Source organism: Heptranchias perlo, chromosome 18 (genome assembly GCF_035084215.1).
Source record: "Heptranchias perlo isolate sHepPer1 chromosome 18, sHepPer1.hap1, whole genome shotgun sequence".
Classification (NCBI taxonomy): Eukaryota; Metazoa; Chordata; class Chondrichthyes; order Hexanchiformes; family Hexanchidae; genus Heptranchias; species Heptranchias perlo.
Window position 1 is genome coordinate 7,585,628 of NC_090342.1, and position 20,437 is coordinate 7,606,064.

Below are 20,437 nucleotides of genomic sequence, written 5' to 3' on the forward strand. Positions count from 1 at the left end.
CCAAGCTATGGAGAAACCTCCACAGCAACAGAAAACGCCCACTAATTGACCTTCGAATCTACCCAAGACCAATTAGCCTCTAATTCACCTCATGATAGGAATTTTTAGAACAATTAATTCATGTCGGGGCCTTAAAAGGGACAAACAAGGTTATACACTGCTTCGCATTAGCAGCAGAATAATATATTGTGAGTTACAGGTACAAAGTCCCTGCCCTTATAAAACAGTATTGGGGTGACTTTCATACTTGGCGCAAATTTGGGCGGGTGGCGGTCAATCTGCCCGCTCAAAGGAATTGGCGTGGGTCCAATTCTTGGCAATATATGCAAACTCGTACCAAATTCCAGTGTTGTTCTCCAGTTATGAAACTTTTTTTTTTGCTGCCCCAGTCTTTGCTACATAACAATCTGCACTGTACAGCAAATCTAAACCACAATTTTCACTTATTTATATGTCCCAAGCGGTTGCTTCTAATCTTTGACACTTCAATTGTCATCTTGGATGGTGGGCTGCAGAATCTGGGATTAAAAGTTTCCCCCTCAACATTGTCACTTCTGCTTAATAGACAGCCAGGAGATCCAAATCTCAAGAGTAAAGTGTACAGTGGTTCTGCCTCTTGCCCCAACCCCTCAACACCCACCACCCCCCCACACACAAGATGCTGCATAGCAACAACAACAACAAAACAACAACTTGAATACTCATCCAAAAATTGGCAAAACTCAGTGTGGACGGGCAGATTGAGGCTAAGATTTGAAATCTTCAGTTGGGGAGTCTAATGATTTGCTGATAGCCCTCGTAAAACAAAAAAGCTCACTGCTGCTTGCATTTGCTGTCCATTAGCTGCATATTATTTAGCAATGCTTTATGATAGCTTAATGTAATAACATGACTTGCATTAAGTAGGCAGTTAGGGGGTTTACAGCCAACCCACAGAGGCCTCCCTCCAGAATGTAGTTCCCAGCATTGTCCACTTTATCATTTTTGAAAGTAAAAACGAGTTTTGGTTTGAATATTTTCCACTCTTGGTTGGCAGCTGTTGTATGGCTTAGAAAGGACATAAGTAGCTTTGTGTCGCCAGATAATGGAACAAGTCCAGGCAGTGGAAGGATTGTTTTAACCCATACATTAGCAGACAGAATCCCACCAAAACTGGTTCTCAAGAAGAAACTTTAGAGATGTGGACTGCTGTGTATTTCCAGCATTTTCAATTTTTATTTCAGATTTCCAGCATCTGAAGTTTTTTTTTCTTTTTCTTAATACTATCTTCACTAACTCCTTTCAAAAGGAATGCACTGGGCTGAAAATCGCTTTACAAAGAACGGTGAGCTCAACTGCGCTCACCGTTGTTAGTGGCCAAATGAATGAGCAAGTTCCGGTGACCGCACATGCACAGTCAAACACGGAAATCCAGAACTTGCTCTTCCTGGTTCGCCGGCAATCTGACAGCTTCGCCTTAAAAGGGATATCGCCGGCTGCAATCAATGGAATCAACGGACCAACGCCAACTTGCTCTCCTGCCCAGCTGGAAACTAACTAACATTGCCACAAAGCAGGTACGCTTAAATATACGAGGTCTAAACTAAGTCTTAATGGCTGCCAAACAACTAAAAATTAACTTTTAAAAATGTGGAGTCTCATTATTCCCTATTTTAATAGATTTTGGTCATTAGTTTCGCTGGAGCTAACGCTGGGCTCGTCTCAACTTCCTATTAGGGGAAGTTCCCGCAGTAAAGACAATGGTATGTTAATGGGTGAGTATAAATCTATGAAGCGTTGGGAGCAATTTATGGGCCAATATATCTATGGCTATGAGAGATGTAGTCGTCTATAGGTGTGTGTTAATATCATTAATATCAAGATATGCACATTCTCTTTTTCCAGTTGAGTAGTCCTCACATAAATTTAATAACAGTCCTTCCAACCATCTCTCCCACATGTTAAGCCTTTAACAAGAACCGAAACCTTCTAAGAACTTTCCACATGCAGTGTCCACATTACACTCTGGATATCCATTGGTTGACTTTGCCCCGCATGCAGCAGTCATCTCAAAAATGTCGCATTGCAGTCATGATTCAGAACAAGTGACTCCTGCCTGTTAGGAGCCTGTTTCTTAGACATCCAATGGAGCAGGTCAAGAGAATAACCCCGCTAAACCTGAATTTACCTAGATGAATGGGGCTTTGTAACGGGACATCTGTGATCTGAGACACTAGAGGTTACAACAGACCGTAGCTATTTGCATAATTTAACTAACGTACAGTTGGCAGAGATGGGGACACCTTCATGCCATCTGTTTGGGATTGATTTGTACGCACATCTTAAAAGTAAGAGGGCAGTGAACTAATCCACGATGTCCAAACTTTTGGTCTTTGGGGGCCACATAGGTGTGTCCCATGGAGCCTTAGATAAAGGCTCACATATAAAGTTTAAATCCATGTTCCCATTAATTGAAAGGGCGGTGGAAGGAGATTCAATGGTAACTTTAAAATGGGAATTGGATAAATACTTGAAAAAGAAAAATTTGCAGGGATATGCGAAAAGAATGTGGGGGAGTGGGAGTAATTGGATAGCTCTTTCAAAGAGCCATGATGGGCCGATTGGCCCGTCTGTGCTGTATGATTCTGTGATTCTATGAACTACCTTTTGAAAGATTTCCAAGAACTCCTCACCTTTCACCAGAGGAATTTATATGAGGGCACATAATTATTTGCAACGATTGAAAGGAGAAAGATTGTGAGGGACGGTACATTACACTGCCAAGTCCATTTGTTCCTTCTTACACATGCTGTGTGCCAATCCAGGCATGATGGGCCAAGTGGCCTTTTCAGTGTCGTAAGATTGTATGATATCTCAAATTACTGACAGTAACAGACCTTGGTGCTCTAATTTAAGATCTATCAAATCAACAGTATGAAGACCAACATTTTACAAACTGCCAGGACCTCAAAATCCAAACAGGACAATCCAGCAAAAAGGAAATAAGCAGCAATAGGACTGAGTTGGCCAAGCTTCAAGGGTGGGATTGTCAGGGCACAGGGGCCTGTATGTGGCACCACAGGAACCAGTCCTAACCCACTGTATTACCCAGTTCCAATTAAGTTTTACACCTGATTCTTGGCGAAATGACACTGGGGACTCGACTATTCCAATGCTCTCCTGACCGGCTTCCCATCTTCCGCCCTCTGTAAACCTGAGCTCATCCAAAACTCTGTTGCCCGTATCGTAACTCACAATGAGTCCCGTTCACCCATCACCCCTGTACTCATTGATCTACATTGGCTCCTGGTCCGCCAATGCCTTGATTTTAAGATTCTCATCCTTGCTTTCAAATCTCTCCATGGCTTCGCCCCTTCCTATCTCTAACCTCCTCCAGTCCTCCATCCCGCAGAGTTCTCTGCGTTCCTCCAACTCTGACCTTTTGTCCATCCCCCACTACCTTTGCCCCACCATTGGCGGCCGTGCCTTCAGCTGTCTCGGGCCTTAAACTCTGGAATTCCCTCTCTAAAACACTTTGCCTCTCTACCTGTCTCTCCTCCTTTAAGACATTCCCTAAAACCTACCTCTTTGACCAAGCGTTTGTTCACCTGTCCTAATGTCTCCTTCTTTGGTTCGGATGTCAATTTTTGTTTGATTACGCTCCTGTGAAGCACTTTAGGATGTTTTACTATGTTAAAAATGCAATTTGCTGTTGTTGTTGAGTTGCAAACTCACCAACATAGCTCTGTGAGCAGTCTAGGTTCAAAACTGGGCAAATAGTTCCCCTTTGTGTAAGAGCACCAGTTTTCACCTGGATACAAAGAAAATGAAAATAAATATGAAGACCATATGCTATTGTCAAGTGTATGTGTAAAACAATAAGTGTCCTGGCTAATATTTATTCCTCATCATTAACACAGATAATCCGGTCATTTCTCTCATTGCTTTTGTGGGACATTGCTGTGCGCAAATTGGCTGCTGCGTTTCTCTGCAATGACCACATGTCAAAAGTACTTCATTGGCTGTAAAGCGCTTTGGGACATCCTGAGGTGGTGAAAGACGCTTTATAAATGCAAGTTCTTTCTTTGCGCACAGCAAGGTGGCTCGGTGGGTAGCACCCTCTCCTGAGATTTAAGCACTTCATTTAGGCTGACACTTCAGTGCAATGCTGAGGGAGTGCTGCACTGTCAGAGATGCCGTCTTTTGGATGAGAAGTTAAACCAAGGCTCCGACTGCCCTCTCAGGTGGATGTAAGTGATCCCGTGGCACTATTTGAAGAAGGGCAGGGGAGTCCTCCCCGGTGTCCTGGCCAATGTTTGTCTCTCAACCAACACCTAAATAATTTATTTCATTGCTGTTTGTGGGAGCTTGCTGTGCACAAATTGGCTGCTGCGATTCCCTAGATTACAACAGTGACTACACTTCAGGAATGCCTAATTGGCTGTAAAGCAATTTGGAACATCCTGAGGTTGTGAAAGGAGTTATATAAATGCAAGTTCGTTCTTTCTTTCCTTGAACTGTTACCCAATATTCCAGGTTGGGAGTTTCCCAATTGCACAAATTCACATTGTTTTCTGTGCTGCAGAAAATTTCATTCTCCAGCTTAGAGTACAAGACTAAAGACTAGGAAGCAGAACTCTGTCATAGAGTCATAGAGTTATACGGCACGGATAGAGGCCCTTCGGCCCATCGTGTCCGCGCCGGCCGTCAAGCCCTGTCTACTCTAATCCCATATTCCAGCATTTGGTCCGTAGCCTTGTATGCTATGGCATTTCAAGTGCTCATCCAAATGCTTCTTGAATGTTGTGAGGGTTCCTGCCTCCACAACCCTTTCAGGCAGTGAGTTCCAGACTCCAACCACCCTCTGGGTGAAAAAGTTCTTTCTCAAATCCCCTCTAAACCTCCCGCCTTTTACCTTGAATCTATGTCCCCTTGTTATAGAACCCTCAACGAAGGGAAAAAGCTCCTTAGTATCCATCCTATCTGTGCCCCTCATAATTTTGTACACCTCAATCATGTCCCCCCTCAGCCTCCTCTGCTCCAAGGAAAACAAACCCAATCTTCCCAGTCTCTCTTCATAGCTGAAGCGCTCCAGCCCTGGTAACATCCTGGTGAATCTCCTCTGCACCCTCTCCAAAGCGATCACATCCTTCCTGTAGTGTGGCGACCAGAACTGCACACAGTACTCCAGCTGTGGCCTAACCAGTGTTTTATACAGCTCCATCATAACCTCCTTGCTCTTATATTCTATGCCTCGGCTAATAAAGGCAAGTATCCCATATGCCTTCTTTACCACCTTATCTACCTGTTCCGCCGCCTTCAGGGATCTGTGAACTTGCACACCAAGATCCCTCTGACCCTCTGTCTTGCCTAGGGTCCTCCCATTCATTGTGTATTCCCTTGCCTTGTTAGTCCCTCCAAAGTGCATCACCTCACACTTTTCCGGGTTAAATTCCATTTGCCACTGTTCCGCCCATCTGACCAACCCATATGTATCGTCCTGCAGACTGAGGCTATCCGCCTCGCTATTTACCACCCTGCTGAATTTGCATTTCTCCAGAGGCTGTGAAAATAATCTATACGGTTGAATGTCTCAATTTTGTTTTTAAATTGATAGACGAGGTCTGCCAGGTCTTAAGGAACCAGTTTTATGAGTTTTTAAACTGTTATCTCATCTGATACCAGCCCAGAAATCATTTAATTTATTGAATTAAATAATGTGCCATGGTATGGGAATTGAACTCCTGACCTCTTGGGTTACTAGCCCAGTTCCATGATCACTAGGCTACCAAACAACAAAAACAAGGACCTGAATTTAATGTAGTAAAACGTCCCAAGGCGATTATCAAACAAAATTTGACACCGAACCACATCAGGAGATATTAGAACAGGTGACCAAAAGCTTGGTCAAAGAGATAGGTTTTAAGGAGTGTCGTAAAGGAGGAGCGAGAGGTAGAGAAGCAGAGAGGTTTAGGGAGGGAATTCCAGAGCTTAGGGCCTAGGCAGCTGAAGGCATGGCTGCCAATGGTGGAGCGATGAAAATCGGGGATGCGCAAGAGGCCAGAATTGGAGGAGTGCAGAGTTCTCGGAGGGCTGTAGGGCTGGAGGACGCTACAGAGATAGGGAGGGGTGTGGCCATGGAAGGATTTGAAAATAAGGATGAGAATTTTAAAATCGACCAGGAGCCAATGTAGGTCAATGTAGGGGAGAACGGGACTTGGTGCGAGTTAGAATATGGGCAGCTGAGTTTTGGATGAGCTCAGGAGACTTCTAACACTTCCTTTTTTGTTTATGTGCATTTCGGAACATTTTCCATTCGAAATACTTTCCTCACACTTACCCCCATCTTCCAATTTTCTTGGCTTCTCTCAGTCAGGTACAGCAATACCAGCAAAGCAGAGCCATCTCCTGAATGGAGTAACTTGGAATTAAATTATATTAGATTGTGATGTTGCTGTTTTCTTTTTGCTTGGTTACCTTCAGGTATGGGAGACATTTGAGTATTTTCTTGGAAACCTTATTCACCTTGATCTGGAAGTTAAATGGGGACCGTATGACAGGATCAATTCTGCTTTCCGCCCAGGGGTTGTCCAGCTGTTCTTCAGCTCATTGTTGTTAATTATTTCATGGAATTTAGGAGAAAAGAGTATTTTGTTTGGCGAAACAAAACTCAACTCATTGAACTAAAGGACTAGTTCGGCTTCTGAATGTTTCAGTCAACAGGAGATACATGCGGACTGAAACGGTCAACAGTACACTGAGCAGTCGGTAAATCAGATAGCACCGGAGTGTACAAGATTAAATATTTTCCTTCCTCTTGCCATTCCTCGGTAGGGTGCACTTTTTTCTTTCATTCGGTATAAAACCAAAGAGGTTTTATAGAATATTGGAAAGACCAAGTACAAGCCAGTGTAAATTTTAACCTGAGTTTCACTGTAATAATGCATGAGTTACACGTAAACTTCACTGCAATTGGAAACTCCCAACCTGGACATTGATTGATTGGGGGAGGGGGGTGGAAAGGAGTTGTAGTTTAATCCACCATCTCATTGTTTACATACTGCACTTCACAATTTCACATGCTTGGTCTATTTATTTTCAATTTCCTTCTGCCCGGGAGAAAACTGGTGTTATTGAACATTCACTCAAAATGGAACTATTTGTCCAGTTTTGTGCATCCGATGAACCCAAAGGAAGATGTGCTCAATCTTTCCACAGTTTGGATTAGCGAAACATTGCCAATGGAGAATTCCACTTGTCTCCCATTCGAGCGGATTTCGAATGTAACTACAGGAGAGATTCTCTGTTTTGCTGCTCCCAGCTAGTGACCAGGAGCGCATGTTGGGAAACTGAGCACACCAGTCCCTGTCAATTATTTCCTCTTATATTTTCTAGAAATTTCTGATTAATAGTGTTGCTGTGGCTCAGTGGGTAGCACTCTTGCCTCTGAGTTAGAAGGTGTGGGCTCGAGTCCCACTCCAGGGACTTGAGTACATAGCCCAGGTTGCCACTCCAGTGCAGTACTGAGGGAGTGCTGCATTGTTGGAGGGGCTGTTTTCTGTCTGCCCACTCAGATAGATGTAAAAGATCCCACGGTACTATTTTGAAGAAGAGCAGTGGATTTCCCCCTGGTGTCCTGGCCAATATCTATATCTCAATCAACATCTAAAAACAGATTATCTGGTCATTATCACATTGCTGTTTGTGGGACCTTGCTGTGTGCAAATTGGATTCCTACATTACAACAATGACTACACTTCAAAAGTACTTCATTGACTGTAGAGTGCTTTGGGGCATCCTGAGGTCGTAAAAGGCGCTATCGAAATGCAAGTTCTTTCTTTGCTTGGGTGGAAATAATTGCCTGAGATGGAGCACAAAGAGCAAAATCAAATGGGAAGGATTGCATGTCTGTAATGGAGCCGGGCTGATTTATTCCTCCATTTAAATTACAGCCATGTGATTTCCTGTATGAACTCACCCCGAGAGATTACTCACATATAAATGCAAAAGAGGAAAATCCACCCCTGCCTACTTACATTGGTTTTTAACAGTCCAAGACCCTGTTTAAATGTGAGCCAAAACCAGCTAGAAATAATAATTAAGTTGCTTTGTATAAGTAAGGCTGATTTCCTAAGAACTCATATAACCTGATTCAGTCAACGAGCCTCTTTGCCAGCAGCACATACTCTGAATTCTTGGCCTTGTTATGTATAGGAAATGCTTGAAGTGTGTTCCAAAGCAGTAACAGGTATTGGGCCTGCAACCATGAATAATACTCTTGAGTTTCACTCTTGTAGTGTATATCATCTCAAGTCCTTTATGTGTTGCTGTCTTGCAACATGATTCAAACTGTGTGCTGTCCTATACAATATATCCAGGTAATGATACCTGACAACTACAGCAACTGGCTTTCACAAGGCACCTTTAACGTAGTAAAATGTCCCAAGGCATGTCACAGGAGTGTAATCAGACTAAAACTGATAACGAGCCACATAAGGAGATGTTAGAATAGGTTCTTGATTCCCCTACCAGAGGAAATAGTTTCTCTGTCCCTACCCTATCGAATACCTTTAACATTTCAAATACCTCAATTAAATCACCCCTCAATCTTCTATATTCAAGGCAATACAAGCCAAGTTTATGCAACCTGTCCTCATAATTTAACCCTCCAAGCCCCGAAATAATTCTGGTGAATTCTGGATGCATTGCCAAGCATTTTGCCTTCAAAAGATGTCTCAGGGTTGTCCTGACTGACGTTGTAAAAAAAGCTATTATTTCTCATTTCTTGTTAATTCTTGTGAACTGATGGTTTGGGTAGGAGCAGTCCTCAGAGCAGCAGATTCATCAGTCCTGGTGGAAAGCAGGTCAGTTTGCATCAGGCAAATTTGTTGACCTCCATTCCTGAAATCACAATTTGCAGACCCAACAGGTGATGCCGTACACTGTGCAAATTAATAAACGTTACACTGTAAAGAAAGAAACCACTTGCATTTATATAGCACCTTTCACGTCCTCAGAACTTCGCAAGGGGCTTCAAAAGCGAGGATGTAAAAGATACCATGGTCACTATTTTGAAGAAGAGCAGGGGAGTTCTCCCTGGTGTCCTGGCCAATAATTATCCCTCAACCAGTATCACTAAAAAACAGATTATCTGCGAACATATGAATCTGGTAATTATCTCATCGCTGTTTGTGGGATCTTGCTGTGCGCAAATTTGCTGCTGCGCTTCCTACATTACAACAGTGACCACACTTCAAAAGTACTTCATTGGCTGTAAAGCATTTTGGGACGTCCTGAGGTCATGAAAGGCATAAATGGAAGTTCTTTCTTTCTTTCATTTCTATGTCAGGAGGTCATGAGTTCAAACCTCAAATTCAGGGTGACACTGACAATCTAGGCTGCCACCTTAAGGGAGATGAGATGTTAAACTTATTCTGCTAGATAAATCAAGGCCCCATCTGCCTGTTCAGGTGGATGCAAAAGATCCTGTAGCACTATTCGAAGAAGAGCTGGGGAGTTCTACAGGTGTCCCAAAGAGCTAACATTTATCTGTCAATCAATACCAGCAAAAAACAGATTAACTGGTCATTTATCTCATTGCTGTTTGCAAATTGGCTGCCACCTTTTGCAAAGTATTTCATTGGCTGTGAAGTGCTTAGGGAACATCCTGAGATGTAACTGTATAAATGCAAGCTTCTTTCTTGCATTTCTATTGGTGTCCTGCAAACCTATCAACCACCTACCTGAGGGGGGGGGGGGGGGGGGGGAGTAAATTTAGATTTAGACTTTGAGGAGGGAGCCGCTCGTAAGGCATGAGTAAGGAGGAACAGGTGGACTTGGCAGTGTAACGCGCTATTTCTCATGACCTTCTTTGAATCGTTGCAAATAATTGTATGCCCGCATATAAATTCCTTTGGTGAAAGATGAGGAGACTTTGGAAATCTTTCAAAAGGTAGTTAAAGTGTTATGAACCTTGAACACCCACAGGCAATTAGCTGCTGTAGCAAAGAATGTCAGGATTCCAAATAAATGTGGCCGACATCGGTCTAGGCACTAAGCTCTGGAATTTCCTGCTTCAACCTCTCCACCTCCAAGACCCTCCTTAAAACTCACCTCTTTGATCACCCCCTTCTAGTATCACATTCTTTGGCTTGGTGTCAATTGTTGTCTGATTACTCTCCTGCAAAGTGTCTTGCGAAGCTTTTCTTTGTTAAAGGTGTTATATAAATGCCTGTTGTTGTACCAATTGACCTCCTCCACTTCCAAAAAAAACAATACTTGGGCAGTGCTGCATCGTAACCCTGTGGGACAGAACCGTTACCCTAAGGTACAAACCCATACCCTGTGGTGCAAAACCCTTACCCTATGGTACAAACCCTAACCATAAAGATACAAACCCCTAACCCTAAGGTACAAACCCCCAACCCTAACCCTATGGTACAAAAAACTAATCCTACGATACGAAACCCTTACCCTGTGGTACAGATCCCTAACCCTCCACATTTGACATTTCCACATAGATACTTAGGTATCAGAGATGCATTATAGTTACACCAAGAAGATTTACTTGGTTCTTTTGCGCCCTTAATTAAAATTCATTTTTATTTAAACTTGCTTTGCTCTGTGACTCAACATTACACAACTAATGGCCAAAGACCATGACACAGCAGCAAGTTCTGTCTTGAAGGAGGCATGATTTACAACTGAGGTCTCTGAAGTCCCAACCGGATCTAAGCTAACATACAATACAATAAAAAAATCTGTTATTAATTAACTATAGCCTACAGGCTGACTGTAGCTTCTTTTCTTCCAACCTGTAGGTTTGTGTCACTCTGGAGGGGATTTTCAACTGCTGCCCATTCGTTCTTCAGGTGAGAAACGGGCGACTGGCAGTCGGATATCGTCGTGGAGGGGAGGGGGGTGGGAGGGCTCGGCCATCGCACGGAGGACTAAGGCCAGCCTGATACAATTTTCAGACGGGCATGGCCACCTGCAACAGGCTTGTGGCTGTTTAAATATGCAAGTCGGGGTCCTATGCCGGTAAAAGGAGCCCGACTGCAATTTTCAGCTACAAACGGGTGGAGAGTGTGCCATGCCAGTTCCGCCTATTTGTACCAGGCGGTGAGCAGCCTAACCCTAACTCTGTGGGGTTCTTAAAGGGACCATTCCAGAAAAGGCCCTAAAAGATTTTCAGGTGGAAGGGGGAGATTTTTTGTGGGGACCAGGAGATGCCAGTCTGTCTCCGCAAAAGTTCTACAGCTCACTTCCATCCCTGTGCTCGAACCCCTCGGGATTGGCTCCCAGACGCTCTCTCCGCTCCCCCCCGACCCCCCCCCCCCCCGACCCCAGGCCTGACCCGTAGGCTGGCTCAGCCCGATTTGCCGCCCTCCGACAACGGCAACATTACTAATGGCCAAAGACCATGTCAGAGCAGCAAGTTCTGTCTCGAAGGAGGCGTGATTTATAACTGAGGTCTCTGAAGTCCCAACCGGAGCTACAGCAGAGCATCCATCTGGCAGCCGAAAATTGTCTAGGTCTCACGAAACTGTGCGTGTGCCTGGTTGCTCCACCGACTTCACACCCGTTACGGATGGAAGTCTCACATCCCCCAATCTCTGCTCCCGCGCCCCCCCCCCCCCCACACCGCCCTTGTTCCTTTTGAAAATTAGTTCAAAGGCGGAATGTTCGTTTTAATGTCTGTTCTTAAAAAATCTTTATTATTGTGGATTGTAGCCTTGTGTTTATCACTAGAGTTTATATGGTACTTGGCAGATCTTAATTTCACTGATTAATCGGCTTGATCTGAACAGATTCCCAATTCAAAAATAAAATATTAACCAAAATTATATCTGCAGATTACAATTAACCAGTTTCTAGTTATTGTTAAATTACTTTAAAGTTATAATCATTTTATCTTAAAGTTCATATTAAAAATGGCAAGATTCTAAATTTAGCTTCCGGTAACTTCTAGTTACGAGAGGTAACATTTTGTTTCTGGCGGCTAATCTGCTGAACAGTTGCAGTGATTCAGCCTCTTGTTTATATTACTAAACAGCACAGAAAAGAACGCTAATCCATGTTGGCAAAATTGCCTTAATACACGCCCAACAATGGTCAAGGTTTACATTCCATTGCTTATCAATTTATAACCACTGGCAAGTACAGCTGCTAACAATTACAATAGGGGTACGGTAATGTAGTGGTTATGTTACTGGACTAGCAATCCGGAACTCGCTCACTCTGGAGTGGGGCCAGTACCCACCCCTTCTGACTCCGAGGCAAGAATACTACCCTTGGACTACTATTGGACTACTACAGTGGTCTCATCGCCCCCTCATTAACCATTGTTTAGACAAAGACCATTGAGAGAGCCTTTGAGCAGGTCTGTGTGGTGCACGGATTCCATCCCACAGCTTCGACAGTTCAAGCTGCAAATTGGAATGCGTTTGCTAAGAGAGGGAGGACTCTGCTAATGGAATGGCTCTAAACTATAGCTGTGAAAGATCCACAAGTAGGATCTGTTTACCACTCTTAAGTCTGAAGGAGCTTGGTCCCTTGCCATTCAGATTGTCACACTGGCGTATAACCACTGTTCTGTACTTACTTACTGAACAAGATATTCATGGTCTGAGTGAGATGATCCTCATAATTACATATACACCTACAGTTAGGAACTTAAGAACAGGAGTCAGCCATTCAGCCTCTCGAGCCTGTTCTGCCATTCAATTAGATCATGGCTGATATGTATCTTAACTCCATCTACCCACCTTGGTTCCATAACCCTTAATACCTCTTGCCTAACAAAAATCTATCAATCTCACAGTTAAATTAGTAATTATAAAACAAGTATTTCTAACATTCAGAAGCAGGGAGGAATAAATCTGGTACATGTGCAATTGAAACTGGTTGTTTTAAGGATTACGTTGTAGAAGGTAACATACTCTGGAGTGAACAAAGGCCATTTGGTCCCTTATGACTCCTTCGGGTTTTGTTACCAGCTTGCGATCCTCCTCGCTAGATTTTCCCTTCTGCACTCTGCCCAAATGATGCTTAAAGCTTGGGTGGTAAAGACCAAAATCTACTCCAAGATAGGAGGAGCTCAGCCGAGCATTAAAACATTAACGTACTCATAAACTACGAAGATTTTCTGAAACAGAATTGGAGACGTACTGAAGCTTAGGAACATCAGAATGGCTAGACGAAGAAAAGACCAAGGTCCATCTAGTTCGCCATCTACCACCCTGGTAGTCGCAGGATACAACAATAATGGAGCTGTTGACTAATCATAGCAATCAATCTCTATCAATTAGTCTACAACAGACCCAGACATGATGGGAACCATAGGTCCAAAGTCACCTGTTCCTCCCAAGTAAGCAGTCAGAAATGGACGCCGTGCCAAAGGAGGAGATATTAGGAGGGGTGACCAAAAGCTTGCTCAAAGTGATGGGTTTTAAGATGGGTCTCAAAGGAGGAGAGGGCAGTGGAGAGGTGGAGGGATTTAGGGAGGGAATTCCGGAATGCAAATCAAGGGGAATAACCACACTAAACATCACTGAACCATCTTTTCAGTTTCCAGAACTGTAGCTCAGTGGCAAAGACCATGGTCACAATAGTTATGGTTGTAGAAAGGTAATATTTCAGTGCTGCCTTCTACTGATGACTAGAATTCCACCTTTGGACCGTAATCAACAAAGGCAGTGATGTTAGAAGTGCCACTAAAATGAACTGCTATGGAATGAGCTGTTTTGAGGTGGGTTGCCAATTACGCAGGTATGAGGGGCGAGTTGGCTAAGGTAGATTGGGAAATTAGATTTCGGTAGATAGGCAATGGTAAACATTTAAAGAAATAATTCTTAATTCTCAATGACTATACATTCCCTTGAGGAATAAAAATTCCACGGGAAAGGTGATCCAACCATGGCTAACTAGAGAAGTTAAGGATAGTATTAGATTAAAAGAAGAGGTTTACAATGTTGCCAAAAAGAGTAGTAAGCCTGAGGATTGGGAGGGTTTTAGAAATCAGCAAAGGATGACCAAGAAATTGATAAAGAGGGAGAAAATTGAATATGAGGGTAAACTAACAAGAAATATAAAAACAGATTGTAAGAGCTTCTACAAGTATATAAAAAAGAAGAGATAAGCGAAAGTAAATGTGAGTGCCTTAGAGGCTGAGACAGGAGAAAATATAATGGGGAACAAGGAAATGGCAGAGACATTAAACAAATATTTTGTAACTGTCTTCACAATAGAAGACACAAGAAACATACCGGAAATAGGGGGGAACCAAGGATCTAATCAGAGTGAGGAACTTAAAGTAGTTAATATTAGTAAAGAAAAAGTATTGGAGAAATTAATGGGACTAAAAGCCGACAAATCCCCTGGTCCTGATGGCCTACATCCTAGGGTTTTAAAAGAGGTGGCTGCAGAGATAGTGGATGCATTGGGTTGTGATCTTCCAGAATTCCCTGGATTCTAGAACGGTCTCAATGGATTGGAAGGTAGCAAATGTAACCCCGCTATTCAAGAAAGGAGTGAGAGAGAAAACAGGGAACCACAGGCCAGTTAGCCTGACATCAGTAGTAGGGAAAATGCTAGAATCTATTGTTAAGGACATAGTAACAGGGCACTTAGAAAATCATAATATGATTAGGCAGATTCAACACGGTTTTATAAAAAGTTTTTTGAGGGTGTAACTAGCGGGGTAGATAAAGGGGAACCAGTGGATATAGTATATTTAGATTTTCAAAAGGCATTTGATAAGGTGCCACACAAAAGGTTGTTACACAAGATTAGGGCTCATGGGATTGGGGGTAACATATTAGCATGGATTGAGGATTGGTTACCGAACAGAAAACAAAGAGCAGGAATAAACGGGTCATTTTCGGGTTGGCAGATTGTAACTAGTGGAGTGCCGCAAGGATTGGTGCTTGGGCCTCAGCTGTTTACAATATATATCAATGACTTAGATAAGGGGACAGTGTGTATTGTATCCAAGTTTGCTGACGATACAAAACTAGGTGGGAAAGTAAGCTGTGAGGAGGACGCAAAGAGGCTGCAAAGGGATATAGACAGGTTAAGTGAGTGGGCGAGAAGGTGGCAGATGTGGGGAAATGTGAGGTTATTCACTTCGGTAGGAAGAACAGAAAAGAGAATATTTTTTAAAAGGTGAGAGACTCAAAAATGTTGGTATTCAGAGGGATTTGGGTGTCCTTGTACATGAATCACAGAAAGTTAACATGCAGGTACAGCAAGCAATTAGGAAGGCAAATGGCATGTTAGCCTTTATTGCAAGTGGGTTGGAGTATAAGAGTAAGGAGGTCTTGCTGCAATTATATACAGCTCTGGTGAAACCTCACCTGGAGTACTGTGTAGTTTTGGTTTCCTTACCTAAGGAAGGATGTACTTTGAAGGTTCGCTAGATTGATTCCTGGGATGAGAGGGTTGGAGTTTTGAAGAATGAGAGGTGATCTCATTGAAATGTATAAAATTCTTGGAGGGCTTGACAGGGTAGGTGCTGAGAGGCTGTTTCCCCGGCTGGAGAGTCTAGAACTGGGGGTCATAGTCTCAAGATAAGGGGTCGGCCATTTAGGACCAACATGAGGGTTGTGAATCTTTGGAATTCTCTACCCCAGAGGGCTGTGGATGCTCAGTCGTTGAGTATATTCAAGGCTGAGATCGATAGATTTTTGAACTCCAGAAGGAATCAAGGGATATGGAGATAGGGTGGGAAAGTGGAGTTGAGGTTGAAGATCAGCCATGATCTTATTGAATGGCGGAGCAGGCTCGAGGGGCCGTATGGCCTCCTCCTGCTCCTATTTCTTATGTTCTTATGTTGCAGTCTAATTGGCTATCACACCTCAGCAGACGCTGTAAATCTGTAACACAGGCGAAAAATGCTGGATACACTCAAATGGTGAGTTAGAATCTGCGGAGAGAAGACTTGAGGTATAGGCCCTCTGTTAGAAGGAGGACAGCAGTTTTATGTTTCAGATACTCCCTCTACTGGGTGCTTTACCCAGCCACCAGCTGATGCAGACGCTCCCTGATATCTCCACATAATAGATTCATAGCTGAAACACCTGCGTGTAGACAGGTCATTATCGTATCACTTCCGTCTGTCCTGAAGTTAAAACATTCACCTGTTGACTCTGAACAAGAGATGGCAACAGGCCAACTGTAAACATGCAAATTTACACAACTGTAGTGTCGATGCCAGACAAGTTCACTTTGTGCCAATGCCGCAGATATAGTGTAAACGAAGCCTGGCACCGAAGTGAAATAGTGGAAAACGACAAAATAATTTACAGGGCTATGGGGGAGTGGGACTAATAGGATAACTCTTTCAAAGAGGCGGCACAGGCACACTGGACTGAGTGGCGGCCTCCTATCCTGAATAATTCTATGATGAGATCAAGACTCCTTGGAGGAAGGAGTCTCACTCCACTCCACTCCACTCCAGAGTCAGTTCAGAACTTGACACCCAATTTGCACTGCACACACTTAGCCTTGGTGCAAGGCCAGAACTGTTTGACAACGAGCTTGTAGTGTTAATGTACCCTAAACTCAAAGATTCTGCCATTCGTAGCACAGAAAACTGAGCACATGTTGACTTGGCAGCTTAACACCAACCGACAAACGAACCTCACTGAGGTGTCAACCAGATGTAAACCTGAGGCTACAGTCCCATTTGCTCACCTCGATCTTCTTGATCTGCAATGGAATGGGTTTTTCTAAACACAGATTAACTGAGCTAAAGGTTGACAGCTCCACACAGATAGTTGCAACTTTGTTGACCGTGTGGAGTCCTGAAGCATGACCTCGTCGGTCGAGAGCTTGCGTCAAGTAACTAGCAGCGACTTTCTTGGTCCTGGTAAGTTACTTGTTTCCTTGAATTCTTTTAAAACACTGTCAGGCTAATTCAGCTCCCCCCAGCAAGGTGCACTGTGAGAAATCACCAGCACGCAACCCGTGACTATCTGTGCATTTTAAATGGGTGGGACGTGCACCCATGTTGGCTCCCTAGGGAGCACCGACTCCCAGAACTGACCCTAAGGATCTTCACCAATGCAAAGTGCAAATAAGAATGGTGTGCAGCTATGTACATCAGTAATTAACAACAGCAACTTGCATTTATATAGCACCTTTAACATAGTAAAAAGTCCCAAGGCGCTTCACAAGAGCGATTACAAAACAAAATTTGACACCAAGCCACATAAGGAGATATTAGAATGGATGACCAAAAGCTTGGTCAAAGAGGTAGGTTTTAAGGCACGTCTTAAAGGAGGAGAGAGAGGTGGAGAGGTTTAGGGAGGGGATTCCAGAACTTAGGGCCTAGACAGCTGGAGGCACGGCCGCCAAAGGTGCAGTGATTAAATTCGGAGATGCACAAGAGGCCAGAATTGGAGGAGCGCAGAGATCTTGGAGGGTTGTAGGGTTGGAGGAATAGTAAGCTGTTCCTCTCAACGTAAGACTACATTTTTATTACACATTAGGGCAATTGTATCTTGCCCTACTTTACACTCATGCCTTATTTTCATTACATATGATTTTCTGACCCAATTTCGCCCATGGTCCAAACCAACACCCAAATTGATTTTTGAGGCTACCAATATGATCATGCGCATTTGTGGTTTAACCATCGGGCTGTATAAACCAGGCATTTACCAGATTCATAACATTTAACTTTAATCATGGAACATTTTGCAAAAATAGATGCCAGAGACATTATGCATAGTTGCAGACAAAAGTGACAGGTCAGAAGAAGTTCATATTGTTTGCAGCAAGTCTACTGACTCCAGCACGTCATGATAACAAGACTTCTGTAGATTTGGAATGGATACATGCTAAGAGCTCAGGAGGATGTACGCTGCATGTACACCACAACTTTTAGAAGTCAGTGCAAAGTCAAAGCAAAACCATTTCATACCAACACTAGTGAAGCTAAGGTTGTAGAGTAAATCTGGAGTCAGGGCTTGACCTAGCACTGGAGCAAAGCAGAGTGTAAACCTGGATCAGTTGGTAGCACTCTGGCCTTTGAGTCAGAAGGTTGTGAGTTCTAAGCCTCACAACAACAACAAGTTGTATTTATATAGTGCCTTTAATGTAGTAAAACATCCCAAGGCACTACACAGGAGAGATTTTCAAACAAAATTTGACATTGAGCTGCATAAGGAGACATTAGAACAGGTGTCCAAAGCTAGGTCAAAGAGGTAGGTTTTAAGGAACATCTTAAAAGGAGGAAAGAGAGGTGAAGAGAATTCCAGAGCTTAGGGCCTAGGCAGCTGAAGGCAAGGCCGCCAATGGTGGAGCGATTAAAATTGGGGATGTGCAAGAGGCAAGAATTGGAGGAGTGCAGAGATCTGGGAGGGTCGTAGGGCTGGAGGAGGTTACAGAGATAGGGAGGGGTGAGGCCATGGAGGGGTTTGAAAACAAGGATGAGAATTTTAAAACAGAGGTGTTGCTGGACCGGGAGCCAATGTAGGTCAGTGAGCACAGGGGGGTGACATAATCATCAGCAGTGAAGCTGCTCTCTATATTATAGGGTTGTTTCACTCAGGGTTGTTTCGGCAGCCTGTCATGTCTAGTTGACCTAGCCAGCAAATTGTCATTTTGTGGGGGGAGGCACTTTCGTTCTCTCCTTAGGACCTGTGAGCAGAGGACACAAAAAGGAGTTTTATAGTTTGTAACATTTCCTGGGATGCTGGTGCGATGAGCACCTTTAAATCACTTTCATAACAAGAAAGGGACTCGTTTGATGAACGTATGAAAATTTGTGATGTGAAACAGGAAACGCCTAGTCACCCCTCTATTCTGGGATTTGTTTTGCCTCTAGAGTCCGAAAGTAACAGATGAGATTCAGCAGATAAAAGAAGAACAAACTTACATTTATATAGTGCCTTTCACAACCTCAGGACAACCCAAAGCGTTTTACAGCCAATTAAATATTTTTCAAGTGTTGGAGACGCAGCATCCAATTTGCGCACAGCAAGATCTCACAAACAGCAATGAGATAATGACCAATAATCTGTTTTTTTAGTAATGTTGATGGAGGGATAAATATTGGCCAGGACACCAGGGAGAACTCCCCTGCTCTTCTTTGAATAATGCCATGGGATCTTTTACATCCACCCGAGAGGGCAGACGGGGCCTCGGTTTAACATTTCATCCGAAAGTCGACACCTCCGACAGTGCAGCTTTCCCCCCCGGCTGTGCAGCATTCCCTCAGTGCTGCACTGGAGTGTCAGCCTAGATTTTGTGCTCAAGTCTCTGGAATGGGGCTTGAACCCACAATCTTTTGACTCAGAGACAAGAGTGCTACTGTAGGTCAGTCATGGTGATCAGGTCACCACCACCACCACAACAACAACATGAATTTATATAGTGCCCTTAATGTAGTAAAACATCCTAAGGCGCTTTACAGGAGCGTAAACAGACAAAAATTGACACCAAGCCGAAGAAGGAGACATTAGAACAGGCGGCCAAAAGCTCGGCAATGAGGTAATTTTTAAAAGGAGCCTCTTAAAAGAAGGCGTGACGCTGAGAATTTTAATAGGCAACCATTCTCCCATTTGCCTATTTTATCTTTGGCACCGAGCACAAGGTGTTCCCTATGCGAGGCGTACAAAATTCTTTTCAGATCTGCATGTTTCCACTGAGTGGTAGAAAGGAAAATACCAATTTTGCAACTTGACTCAGCTTAATCCTGTCTGCACTGGAAATATGGCCAATATTGGGCTGAGTCCTGCTATTTTTATACAGTGGAAAATGTTGGGGAAGAAAAGTATCACCATGTACTTCTCAAATGTGCTTCTTTGCTGTATAATTCACATAACGCGGGGTTAAAATAGTCACTGAATTACAGAATGAAAGTGTCACAGAGCAGCTGAGAATGAAAAAAACAAATTCAAAATTAAAGAATGCTGACCAGGAGAAATTGTTCGATAATCGTTTATAAATAGCTCAAATCTCTGCACTGCAGTTTGGGTTTAAGGTGCATTTAGTAGACCTGATTTATCTTATCTCTCTGGTGGAGAGAGGAACTCAAAGTGGGTGCATCTCAAGAAATCAAGGGCTTGCACGGAGAGAAGATAAATCATGAGCTACAGGTCCACTACCTCCCAAGACACGCACCCTGCAAACCCTGGTCCCCGCCAGAAGATCTGGATCACAGAGTCAGTGGTATCGTTCCCAAGCTGCTCTATCAGTTGCCATGATCCAGAGTCCCATGCAAAAGGATGGGAACTTTTAGGGAAGACTCCTTGAATATAAAAAAAATGAACGTATATTTGATTTGAGTTACGTGGAGAGACGAGAGAAGCTGGGGTTGTCCTCCTTAGAACAGACAAGGTTATAGAGGTGTTCAAAATTATGAGGGGTTTTGATAAGGAGAAACTGTTTTCCAGTGGTAGTTGGGTTGGTAACCAGAGGTCACAGATTTAAGGTAATTGGCAAAAGAACC

The 20,437-nt window shown here is 43.5% G+C and overlaps 1 protein-coding gene across 2 annotated transcripts in view; it reads right to left on the reverse strand.

Annotated features, from left to right (window-relative positions):
* The window catches only part of kitlga (kit ligand a), a 98,552-nt gene that overhangs the window by 70,159 nt on the left and 7,956 nt on the right, over positions 1 to 20,437 (reverse strand). The gene's annotated exons all lie outside the window — the stretch shown is intronic.